The sequence below is a fragment of the Choloepus didactylus genome, chromosome 2 (genome assembly GCF_015220235.1).
Source record: "Choloepus didactylus isolate mChoDid1 chromosome 2, mChoDid1.pri, whole genome shotgun sequence".
NCBI classification, from domain to species: domain Eukaryota; kingdom Metazoa; phylum Chordata; class Mammalia; order Pilosa; family Megalonychidae; genus Choloepus; species Choloepus didactylus.
The window spans coordinates 106,407,965-106,420,572 of record NC_051308.1 but is presented as its reverse complement, the minus strand read 5'-3'; positions in this window follow the sequence as shown (position 1 = coordinate 106,420,572).

Below are 12,608 nucleotides of genomic sequence, written 5' to 3'. Positions count from 1 at the left end.
GAAATCTCTGCAGGCCACTGTCTGACCACTAAGATAACAGAAGAGACTTCAGTGACTACATATGACAGGGAATATAGTACTTGCAAAAATAGATTATAAAAATCACTAAACAGATAAATGAACACCTCAACAAGCAACAGCAGCAATCTCTGGAGAAATGGGAGAATCTGGTTCCCAGATTTACCACAATACAGTATCCAGTGTCCAGTTGTTATCAAAAAATTACAAAGCATACAAAATAAACAAAAAGTAAAGCTCATTCACAAGACAAAAAGGTATCAGGAGAATGTCTGTGGTAGCCCTGACATTGGACCTACTAGTTATGCTTTAACTGTCTTAAATATGCTCAAAGATCGAATGAAATCAAGGACAAAGAACCAAACAAAATAAGGAAAACAATGTATAAGCAAGTAGAAAATATCAATAAATAAGTAGAAATTATAAAGGGGAACTAAATAGAATGTCTGAAGTTGAAAACTACAAAAACAGATATGAAAATTTTACCAGAGGTATTCAATGGCATATGTGAGCAGGAAGGATAAAGAATCAGTGAACTTGAAAATATGTTCAGTCAAAATTACCCAGTTTGAAGAGCAGAAAGAAAAAGAATGATGAAAAATTCCCAGAGTTTAGGGACCTCTTGGATACCATCAGGTGTAAGCCAGCATGTGCATTATGGGATTCCCAGGAGGAAAAGAGGAAAAGAAAGGGGTAGAAACTATATTTGAAGAAATAGTAGCCAAAGACTTTCCAAATTTGATGAAATACTTGAAACTACACATCCAAGAAGCTCAACAACTTGCAAGCAGAATAAACTCAGACATAAAACACAGAGACACATTATAATCAAACTGTTGAAAGCAGCAATAAGTGACTCATCATATACAAGGGATCCTCAATAAGATTAACAGTCACTTTATCATCAGAAATAATTGAGGCCAGAAATTAATGGGTTATATATTTAAAGTCTGAAAGGAAAAAAAACTATCAAACAAGAATTTTATGTCTAGTAAGACTACCCTTCAAATATGAAGAAGAAATTCAGACATTCTCAGCTAAACAAAAGTTAGGAGAGTTTGTTACTAGTATGTATATGTTTCAGTTTGCTAATGCTGCCATTATGCAAAATACCAGAAATGGATTGACTTTTATAAAGGGGATTTATTAAGTTACAAATTTACAGTCCTAAGGCCATAAAAGTGTCCAAACTAAGGCATCAGCAAGAGGATGCCTTCATTAAAGAATGGTCGATGGTCCCCTGGGAAGGCCTGTGACTGGCATCTGCTGTTCCTTTGCTCCTGGGTTCTGATTTCAAAATGGCTTTCTCCAAAATGTCTCTGGGCTTTATCTCTTAGCTTAGCATCTCCAAATGTCCTTCTGTCTGTGTTCTCCAAGTATCTCCAAGCATCAGCATCCAGGCATCTCTCTAAATGTCTCTCTTAGCTGCTCTGAGCTCTTTCTGTCTGTGAGCTCTCTTATAGGACTCCAGTGAACTAATCAAGTCTTACCCTGAATGGGTGGGGACAGATCTCCATGGAAACATTCAATCAAGAGGTCATATCCTAATCAAAAAGATTAATAAGTCTGCCCCCACAAGATTGCATTAAAGAACATGGCTTTTGAGGGACATAATATATCCAAACTAGCACAGTATGCATGCCCTACAAGAAATGCTTAAAGCAGTCCTTCAGGCTGAGAAATAGGGCACTAGATGATAACTCAAAGCCATACAAAGAAATAAAAGATCTTTGGTAAAGATAACTACATAGGTAAATATAAAAGCTAGTATAATTTTAATTTTGCATTGCAACTCTTCTTTTTGTTTCCTGTATGATATAAAATATAAAAGCATTAAACCATAATTATAAATCAACATGTGCAAAATATAATTTGTTACAATAACTACATAAAGAGGGAAGTCCAGAGCTAGATAGGAACAGAGTCAATATGTGCTATTGAAGCAAGTTGGCATCAATTCAAACTGTTAGGTGCGAATTTGGAATAACTGTAATCCCCAAGGTAATCACTAAGAAAATATCTAAAAATATATGCAGAAAAAAAAAAAGGAAGAATCAAAATAGCACTATAAAAAATCAAATGAAAAAATGGGAATAATACAAGAAATGAGGATCAAAAATGGTAGACATATAGAAAACAAATAGCAAAATGACAGAAATAATCCTTCCTCAGTCCTCATACCTATAAAGGTAAATTGTTAAAACTCTCCAACCAAAAGGCAGAATCTGCAGACAGAATAAAAACATGACCCAATTATGTGTGGCTACAGGAGACTCACTTTTAGACTCAAAGACATAAATAGGTTGAAAATGAAAGACTGGAAAAAGATTACATGCAAATAGTAACCAAAATGAGTTGGAGTGGTGTTTTAGTTTCCTATGCTGCTAAAAGCAGGTACCATGTGTGCCAGTTTGAATATATTGTGTCCCCCAAACACCATTATCTTTGATGTAATCTTGTGTGGGCAGACGTTGTCAGTGTTGATTAGATTGTAATTCTTTGAGTGTTTCTTTGGAATGTGCCCCACCCAGCTGTGGGTGATGACTCTGATCGAATAATTTCCATGGAGGTGTTGCTCCACCCCTTTGGGGTGGGTCTAAGTTGAGTCACTGGAGCCATAAATGAGCTGATAGACAGAGGGAACTCAGTGCAGCTGTGAGTGACGTTTTGAAGAGGAGCTACAGCTAAGATGGACACTTTGAAGAATGCACAGGAGCTGAGACAGGAGCTGCAGATGACGGGACAGTTTGAAGACAGCTGTTGAAAGCAGACTTTTGCTCTGGAGAAGCTAAGAGAGGACAAATGCCCCAAGAGCAACTAAGAGTGACATTTTTGAGAAACTGAAGCCTAGAGAGGAACATCCTGGGAGAAAGCCATTTTGAAACCAGAACTTTGGAGCAGACACCAGCCACGTGCCTTCCCAGCTAACAGAGGTTTTTCTGCACGCCATTGGCCAGTCTTCATTGAAGGTACCCAATTGTTGATGGGTTACCTTGGACACTTTATGGCCTTAAGACTGTAACTGTGTAACCAAATAAACCCCTTTTATAAAAGCCAATCCATTTCTGGTGTTTTGCATTCTGGCAGCATTAGCAAACTAGAACAAAGAATAAGCTGGGGAGAATAGTACTTTTTGAAAAACTTGCATTTGAAGGAAAGAGAGAGAGGAACACACAGAGTTTTGTTTATATCTATTGTATTCTCTCAAATGATTTTTATCTTTGTTTATTTCTTTTTTTTTTTTTTGAATTTTCTTTTCACTCCCCAATTTATATTAATTATCTGTACTGTTTATTCTTTCTTGTGTTTCTTTTGGCTTAAATTTACATTTCTGCAATAATTTTTCTTTTATTTCTAATTATATATTGAGTTAAATTACTTCAGTTCTGATTTTGATTTTTATTTATGTTGTGCTTTTATATATGTATCATTTTGTTAATTTTAAAACTTATTTTGAAAGATTATGTTTCAGATGCAATCTGTTTGTGGATTTGTCTTTCTAGTGTATTTCCTTGTCCAAAGGGACCCTATTCTGCTCCTTATTAATTTTTCTTTATTCTTTGTTTGTTTGGGATTCACCTACAATATTTATCTCTTGCACTTTTTTTCTGTTGCTCTTTTAAAATTTCTAATTAGAGCTTTTAGAAGGGATGGTATGAGTCAGTATAGCTTTTATAGCTTCACAGTTCTACAGTTATTTATTCTGTTAGTTTCACCAAGTAATATAAAGTGTGGCCTTTTACTTTCTGAGATGTTTCCTCTGAATCTCTCTACCATTTTTGTCTGGACCTGCTTTTTCCTTTATTCCTTGTCACCGTCCTGCTCAATTGGGATTCTGTTCCCAGCAGTTTCTCCTTATTAGAACTTTCTCCTTGAAGGGAAGTCTGGTTTGTTAGCATCAAGATTTCATTAGGCCCAAATTATTTCAGTCCCTTCAGACTTTACTGCAGACCCCTTGCGCCTCTCTGCGAATTGGAGTGTGTGTACACCCTTCCCAGTTTCAGTGCTGCACTGAATTGCCGTTCAATTCATACTTTCCAGTGAGTACATGTTGGCAGTTTTTAGGTGTTCCTGTTCTCGGGTCCATCAGAAGCCTCGTTAATATCCTTCACTCTTTCCGATGAATGCTGGTAACTGCAGGTCTTTAGTTGGTGGTGATTATTCCTCATCCACTTGAACTTTAGAATTAATGGATGTGCTTATCATGTAGCTTTGTTATATGTATTGTCTACTGGCTGTGTTTTATTATCCTAGTTGCTTTCTCTAAAGTGAGAACTAAAGGAAAATCAAGAACTATTCTTCTTTCTGAATTTGATTTATAATTAAAAAAAAGATCTTTCTGACTGCTGAGTGGAAGCTAAACTTAAGAAAACAAAGGTGCTATTGCAATAAATCAGGCTGGAGATGATGACAGTATGTACTGGGGTGAAACAATGAAGGTAGAGAGAAAAGGATAAATGTAGAATTCACTGTAGATTTAGAATAAATAGGACTTGTTGATGAATTGGATGTGGAAGACAAATCAACAACCACTTGTAGGATTTTGGACTGAAAAACTGGGGAAGCTTCTTGACTAAGACGGCAAGGACTGGAGAAAGAACAGATTTTTTGGGAAAATATATTTTTCCTATTAGATAGGAATACATTCAGCTGCCAGTTACAGAATACCCCACCAACAGTAGATTAAATAAATAGAGTTTATTGTTTTCTCTCAACAAGAATTCTGGAGACTGCTGACTTTGAGGCAATGCCTGTAATTTTTGTTTATTTTTTCTGTCATGGTCAAAAGTTGCCATAGCTCCAGGCATTATGCCCACATTCAAAGAAGGAAAAGGAAGGGGAAGGGGCAGATCCTGCATCAGAAAGGCAAAAGCATTCCCGATACTCCTTCAGTAGACTTCCACTTATGTCTCATAGCACAGAGTACATTTGTGCACCCTTGGATGGAAGGTGTCCAGGGACAACAGAATTGAGAAGGGGTAAGATTCAGAAAACCAAGAGACTGCCACAAATTGCTCTATGGATATGCACATTCCATACATACTCTTCTTTCATTTACATGGAAAACCTTTATCCTAAGGGAGACAACCCCAGAATTTTAGTTTGAGGTACATCCTCTCTGGGGATGTATAATAAACAAAGAGTGCTTCTCTTAGATCAATTATACATTCTTCTTTCTCTGCTTTTATATTGGCTTCTCCTAGCCTAGTCCTTTTTTCCAGTGATTTGTTGAAAGCTGAAGGAAGAAGGCAAACCCATGCCAACATTCTGAATTTTTCCTATTGCTTTTGCTAATTAAAAGAAATGTGTCTTATATCCCAAATTTGACCAAATATTGTCAAGCTAAATAATACAGGTTACCAAATTTTTAACTTGGTGTATTTACTCTAACAATCTACTTCTTTACCTCATTTGAGAAACTTTTTTTTTTTTAGTACCTTGTTCTTGGTACCAAATTTTGTATCAGTTAAGAATTTATTCAACATTCCCCAATAACAGTAGCTAAAACAAAAAGGTGTGTATGTCTTCTCATATTAAACAAGCCTGTTCTTGGGATTAGTTCAGTGACTTGGCAATGTCAGCACTAATATTTTTGCAATTCTCTTGACCTTTCCATTATGGCCACTTGGTGACGCTATTGCTCCAACCATCACATCCACATCCAAGACCAGGGTTAAAGAGGAAGGATAAGGGAGGGTGCCGGCACCAGGAAAGTGTAAGCTTCTCCAAGAACCTCATATTGTTCATTTATTTATGTTCTGGTGGCCAAATATGTGTCACATGGCTATTCTTAGCTTAAAGTAGTTATAAAAGGGCAGTTGAGAATGAAGATTCAGTCAGCCAATCAACAGTTTCACTCAGTAGCAAAATCAAGAGTTCTATGTAGGACATTATTAATTTTGAGGTGCCCAAGGAGATATCAAATAGACAGCTGAATACGAGACTGGTTTTCAGTCTATTGATATGGAAGTGATCAGTGTAGAAAAGAATTAAAGACATACACTGAAAGATCTAAACTAGGGAGAAAGTGTAGGTTGAGTAGAGAAGAGGGCAAAGATGTAAGCCCAGGGAACTCCAACATTTAGAAGTCTGGAAAAGGAAACTGAGTAAAAGCAGTTATTGATTTAGAAGGAAAACAAGAGTTTGTTATCCTGGAAGCTAAGTTTTTCAAAAAAAAGGGTTTCAAAAATGAGGCGGCAGAGTAAAATGAAGACTGTAAATTCACTGTTGGATTCTGCAATATGGAGGCCACCTGTGACCACGTCAAGAGTGGGATTGATTTAAAAAACAAAATGAAGACCATGGAATAAAGAGATCTAAAGATTTAAAAAAAAGAAAAAAGAAGAGTGGGTTTGGTGGAGTATTAGGATCTCAAGTCTCAAGGAATAGGTTCAAAATAGAATGAGAGGTGAGGAAGAGGAGATAACGAATATAGAATGGCCTCAGGAATTTTGCTACAAAGAAGGGCAGAAAAGTGGGGTTTCAGCAGGAGGGAGGTATAAGCCCTGGAAGCTGTTTTAATATAATAAATAAATAAATAAATCTTTTTAGGTTTTTTTTTAAATTTAAAGATGGTAAAATTTTAAAGCTTGCTGTTTGCTGATGGGAAAAGTTCTGTATCTTTATACTTGTGTGAGTGTATCTGTAGGATTCCCAGTAGTGGATTAGTATTCTCAAATTAAAACATTTTGTTAATCTGATAGGCAAAATATGATATATTATTTGATTTGCCTTTCTAAATAAGAAAGAAAAGGGAATTAGAAAGTAACCCGCAGGGGTTGCCTCCATTTCTGCTTTGGAGAGGCAAAAAGGATTAAGAAAAAAATCCCTCTTCACTAGCACTTTTAAACCCATATTGATCATAACCAATTCTACTTCCCCAAGGGATTATCTTGTAGAAACTATGTGTAAGCCTCCATCTCCATGAGCATGGAATACCTCTTTAGGAATAGTTGATCACTTCTCACTAGTCATTTTGGACACTAGTTTTTCTAGACCCCTTAAATATTGTCCCTAAATGTTTTCTATTACTTAAGTTTCAAGAAGGAAAACAGAGTGGATGTATGGGTGGAAGCATTCCTTTTTTCCCTTAGTATTGTGTAATCCAAATTATGATGGTGTGAGATTCCTTGTTATTGCCAAGAAGAGCTCCCCAGCTCTTTTTGAACTTCCCGGGATCCTGAATTGCTGGGAAGGTCCCTCCGATTCTGCTCTATATTCCTCGTCACTCAGTAAACTCCTGCCTCCGTTGCTCTGACCTGCAGCGTGAGGCCATCGGCTGTGTGCAGAGCCAACTGTACCAGGAACCGCTCAGGGGCTGCTCTCCTAATGTATATATACATTTACATAAATTAATCATATTCCTTTTGCTGTGGTTCAGAACTGGGAAAGGGCAAGAGGAGGAATGTGGCAACTGACTTGTGCATCGGAAGACTCAAACTTTTGGTAGAAATCTGCACCAGTTTAATAATAATGTTAAAATAACGATGGAGATTCTGACTGTTAAGCTCATGTTTTGTTATCACTATAGTTTTATAGGAGCCTTTATTTTTTGAGAACTGATTTAGATTTCCAGAGAAACTGAGACAATAGTACAGAGTGTGTATGCATGTACCCCCACAGGGTTTCCCCTATTATGAGCATCTTACATTCGTATGGCACATCTATTAAATTAATGAACCAATATCAGTGCATTACTATTAACTAATTTCCATAGTTTATTTTGATTTCCTTCATTTCTACCTAATGTCTTTTTCTGTTCCAGAATCCCCTCCAGAATAAAGTATTTAGTTGTCATGTTTCCTTTGGCTCTTCTTGGCTTTGATAGTTCCTCAGACTTTCCTTGTTTTGATGACCTTGAGAGTTTTGACGTACTCCCATAATTGAGAGTTTTTTTGGGAGGTGGGGAGGGAGATGGTACTTCCTTACTTTCTGGGCTCTGGAGGTTTTAAGGAATAGAAACTTACTCTGTTACATTTACCTCAAGCAATTAAGGTGGGGATTAAAGTTTTTGGTAAGAAATATGTAAAGATTTACTCTCATTTACCTCACCTAATAAAATGTGATGGCTGGCTTTGCTTGACTCTTTAAGCCACTCCTGTCAATAAAGGCTCATTTTTTTAAGTTTCTTTAGTAACAATTGTTAATTGAGGCATCCAGGCTGTGACTTTGGTTTTACTTTTCTAAGCAAGGCTAAATTAAACGTGTAAATTAAAAAAAAATGTATGGCTTATACTTTTCTGTATAACAATTTCACTGAGTGTTTAGCTCAATGATGGTCTTGGTTTTATGTGTATATGTGTGTGTGTGTGTGTGTGTGTGTGTGTGTGTGTGTGTGTACGCTCATGTGTATATGCATATGTGTGTGTGTGTGTCTCAGTTTCCATTCCACGCAAGGTCTGTCTTCTGTCTCCTGTCTCGGAAGCCAAGGTTTGACTGACTAAGATCATCAAATTCCATCACTGGCTTTCCCACTCCTTTTTTCCCTCATCTCTTGGGGATATATATATATATTTGCTTTCTCTTAATAGTTAAACTACACATTTAAAAGTATGTTTCTTATATTTTACCCAGAATTTCTGAATCTTTTGTATTTTGATTTTTGTCAGTCTATTATTATATTGCCCTAAATGGAAGTTCTACTCTTCCGCCTCCTTTTTAAAGATTTGTAATTATTGTATTTGTTTATTTATAAACAGGTAACACTAAATGTGTGATTCACAAAATACTATGCACCCTTTCTGCCTGCGTTGCACTCCAGCATTTTCTATCCTCTGCTATTCTGTTTCATTATTTTTATTTTTATTTTTATTTTTTAATTTTGTATTGTGAAGTATAACATATACATGGAAAAGTGAAAACATTCAAAGTACGATTTAACAAGTAGTTAGAGAGCAAATTTCAAAGCATGTGGGTTGCAATTCCACAGTTTCAGTTATTTCCTTATTGTGAAATATAACATATATACAGAAAGGCTATAACTTTCAAAGCACAATTTAGTAAGTAGCTATAGAGCAAATTTCAAAGAACGTTAGGGGTTACAGTTCCACCATTTCAGTTATTTCCTTCTAGCTATTCTAATACCCTAGCAACTAAAAGAATAAAAAAAAAACACATATAAAGATTCAGTATTCATAATCCTTTGTTAAATTCTGTCTTGTCTGTTTGCTACTCCTTCCTCTCATTTAATCATTTTCTCCATCTTCAGGGATGTCTAGGCAGTAACCACCCTAACTTGTTCATGTTGAAAAGGGGTGTAGACATCATGGGAAAAGGAGACACAACTGGTTGATGTTCTTGAAGAGGCTGTTGCCAGTGGGTTTTGGGACTTATCTGGCATAGGAACACTCTGGAGGATTTAAGTTTCTGAAAAATAAACTCAGTGAATGAAACTTTTATAGAGTCTCAGATAGGAACGAGGGTATTCTTTAGGGTTTGGGGGACTACTGTTGATTTGGGCTTGTCCTACTGTGCCTATTTTGCACATCTAACTAAAGCTTGCATAAGAGAACCTCCAGGACAGCCTCTTGACTCTATATGAAATCTCTTAGCCACTGAAACCTTATTTTGTTACCTTCCTTTTCCTCCTTTTGGTCAAGAAGTCATTTTCAATCCCTTGATGCCAGGGCCAGTCTCATTCCTGGAATCTGTGTCCCACATTGCCAGGGAGACTCACTCACCTGGGAGTCATGCCCCATGTCAGGGGGAGGACTCCCCCCCTCTTTTAAAATCAAATTTTCCACTATAAGAAATTAAAAATTAAAAACTACACAGTATTTCAAATAGCTCCTACTTTCACTCAAAATTTGAAATTCATTAATTTATTCCATGAATATTTACTGAGGGTCTACTGTGTGCCAAACACTGTTACAGGAACTTGGGATAAATCAGTGAAGAAAATAAAAATCCCCCTCTCCACAGAGCTTACATTGTAGAGGGAGATACAGACAATGGTAAATAAACATAATAAATAGTAATAGTATATCATACGCAGAAGGTGATAAATATTCTGGAAAAAAGAAAAAATATCTGGAGCAGTTTTGGGGATCAGGAGTGTGGGAATGTTGGCTTTTTTCCTTCCCATTTAAAATAAGGGGGTCTTAAAGGCCCCATTGAAAAGAGGACATTGAGAAGACTTGAAGGAGATGAGGGCATCCAGGTAGATTTGTGGGGAAGGACTTTCCAGGCAGAGGAAACAGCTCATGCTAAGGCCGTGGGGTGGGAATGTGCCTGATAGGTTTGGGAAAAGCAAGAAGGGCTGTGTGGCTGGAGCAGGGTGAATAAGGGGGAGGATTCCAAGTGAAGAGGGGCAAGAAATAAAGGAGGGGAGAGATCATGGAGAAATTGTAGGCAATGGTCAGGATTTTGGCTTTTCTCTGAGTGACATGGGAAAACATTGCAGGTGGTACTTTTTTTTTCTCTTCCCGAGAATAATACAAATAACTTTTCATTTTCTGATCATGTGAAAGTTGCCAGCGTGATGTCCTATTCCTCCCCAAACTTCACTGCGTAATTCTTACAAACAAGAAATTTCCTCTAAATCTGCAATGATTCAACCATCAAGAAATTAATGCCGATATATTTCTATCATCCTATCCTCAGACCCTCTTCAACTTTCACAAGTTGTTCCAGTTCTGCCCTTTTATAGCAAAATAATCCAGTCTAGATCCCACATTGTGTTTAATTTCCATCTTTCCTTGATTTCATGACCTTGACACTTTTGAGTATTAAGTGCCAGGGACTTGGAAGAATGTCCTTCAGATAGGGTTTGTTGGATGTTTCCTCATGATTAGATTCAGATTATGCATTTTTGGCAGGAGTATCACAGACTAGGGGCTTTTTTTCCCTTCCTGATTGCATCTGATTAGGGGCATACAATTTCAAGTTTTCCCATTACTGGTAATGCTAACTTGGATTGCTTGATTAATGTGATGCCTGCCAGGTTTCTCCACTGTAAAGTCACTGTTTTCCTCTTTTGTAATTAACACATTTTGTGAAAGGTACTTTAAGACCATGTAAATACCTTTTTTCTCTCAACGAACTTTCACTCACTAGTTTTACTCCTTTTTTCCAATTAGTTTATGTATTTGTATATGAATTAGCCATTCTTATAGCTTTGATGAGCTGGATTCAGTATCAATTCATTTCCCTTCCTGCCCCCTTCACCTTTAAAAAATGTAATCTTCCAGAAACCCTGTTCACATAAAAAATAGGTGAGATGAGAATGAGTTGTATAATAGCACTTTTGCTTAATTATTTGAATTCCTTCCAAGTCGTATGCTCTAAACCACAAATCATCTATTAAAAATTATGCATAATACTCTATCAGCTTATTAGTTTCTTAAATTTTGTTGAAAACAAAGAATTAAAAAAAATCTCACTTGCAAAATGATTTGTTTCCTAAACTTTAGTTTCTAGGAATGATACTGAAACAATTTTTCAAGACTTATAGAATGACCATTCATTTATCTATTGTCTTTTAGATGCACCTGTTTATCCTGATATATTTATAAAGCTTTAGGAAAATTTAAATATTAATTTTCATATATCTTGAGTAATATGATTTTTAATAACATACGTTAATAATAAACTTTTTAGGAGGGGTAAAATATTATATCTAGGGATTTAACCCAGGGTCTTAACTCAGTCAACTTATGAAAATTATCCCCCGTATAGCCTAATGATGGTGTGCTACTTATCACCATGTCAGGACAACAGGCCTAAAAACCTCCCTGGGCAAACTAGGGCATGTATGGTCACTTTCTCTAATGAACAAGCCACTATTTATTGTCAAATGAATCAGCCAAATCGACTTCTTTCTGTCAGAAAAAGTCTGACTTCATCTTCAATCCAAATAAACATGCTATTACGTGTTCCCATGACAACTATCTCACTTCTGAATGCAGCAACTAGCTGGGGATAAGTTGGTCCCATTTCCTCACACATCAATTTAAGAAGATACAAGTTTAACTCCCTTGATTTAATAATATTTACAATTTAAATGGCAATACCTATTACTCCCTACAAGCCAGAACTCCACTTTTTGCAACCAAAGCTAATTTATCAATAAAATCATGTTCCCAAGTTAAAGCACATTTACAGCATGGATAAAAGAAACAAAGCTGAATTTGTGCCCAGTCATTATAATAAACAGGATCAGTTACCTAATTTGTGGGGCCCAGTACAAAATGAAAATGTAGCTCCCTTGTTGAAATAGTATTAAGAGTTTCAAGATGGTGACAGCAGAGCTTTAAAGCCAGCGCTGGGCCCTTCTCAGTACGGGGCCCTTTGAGGGGCAGGTTCTGTGCAGCCTCACAGATCACATCCCATGCAGCCAGCCTGGGCAACAGTCCTGCTCACAGAGACACTTATGCTCCATTCCCAGTGTGAGCCAAATCAATGCGAAGGAAAGGTTCCAAATTAAAAATAATGTCACCAAGGCAGCCTTTGCATGACTATCTTTTCTATAAATGTGGACACAACTTATTCACTGGGAGTGACTGGAAACATCTGCAGATTTTCCTATCTGTAAGGCATACCTTTTATTTACTGCTGTCTTTACCATAACCCGGTGAACAAATTTTGGTGCC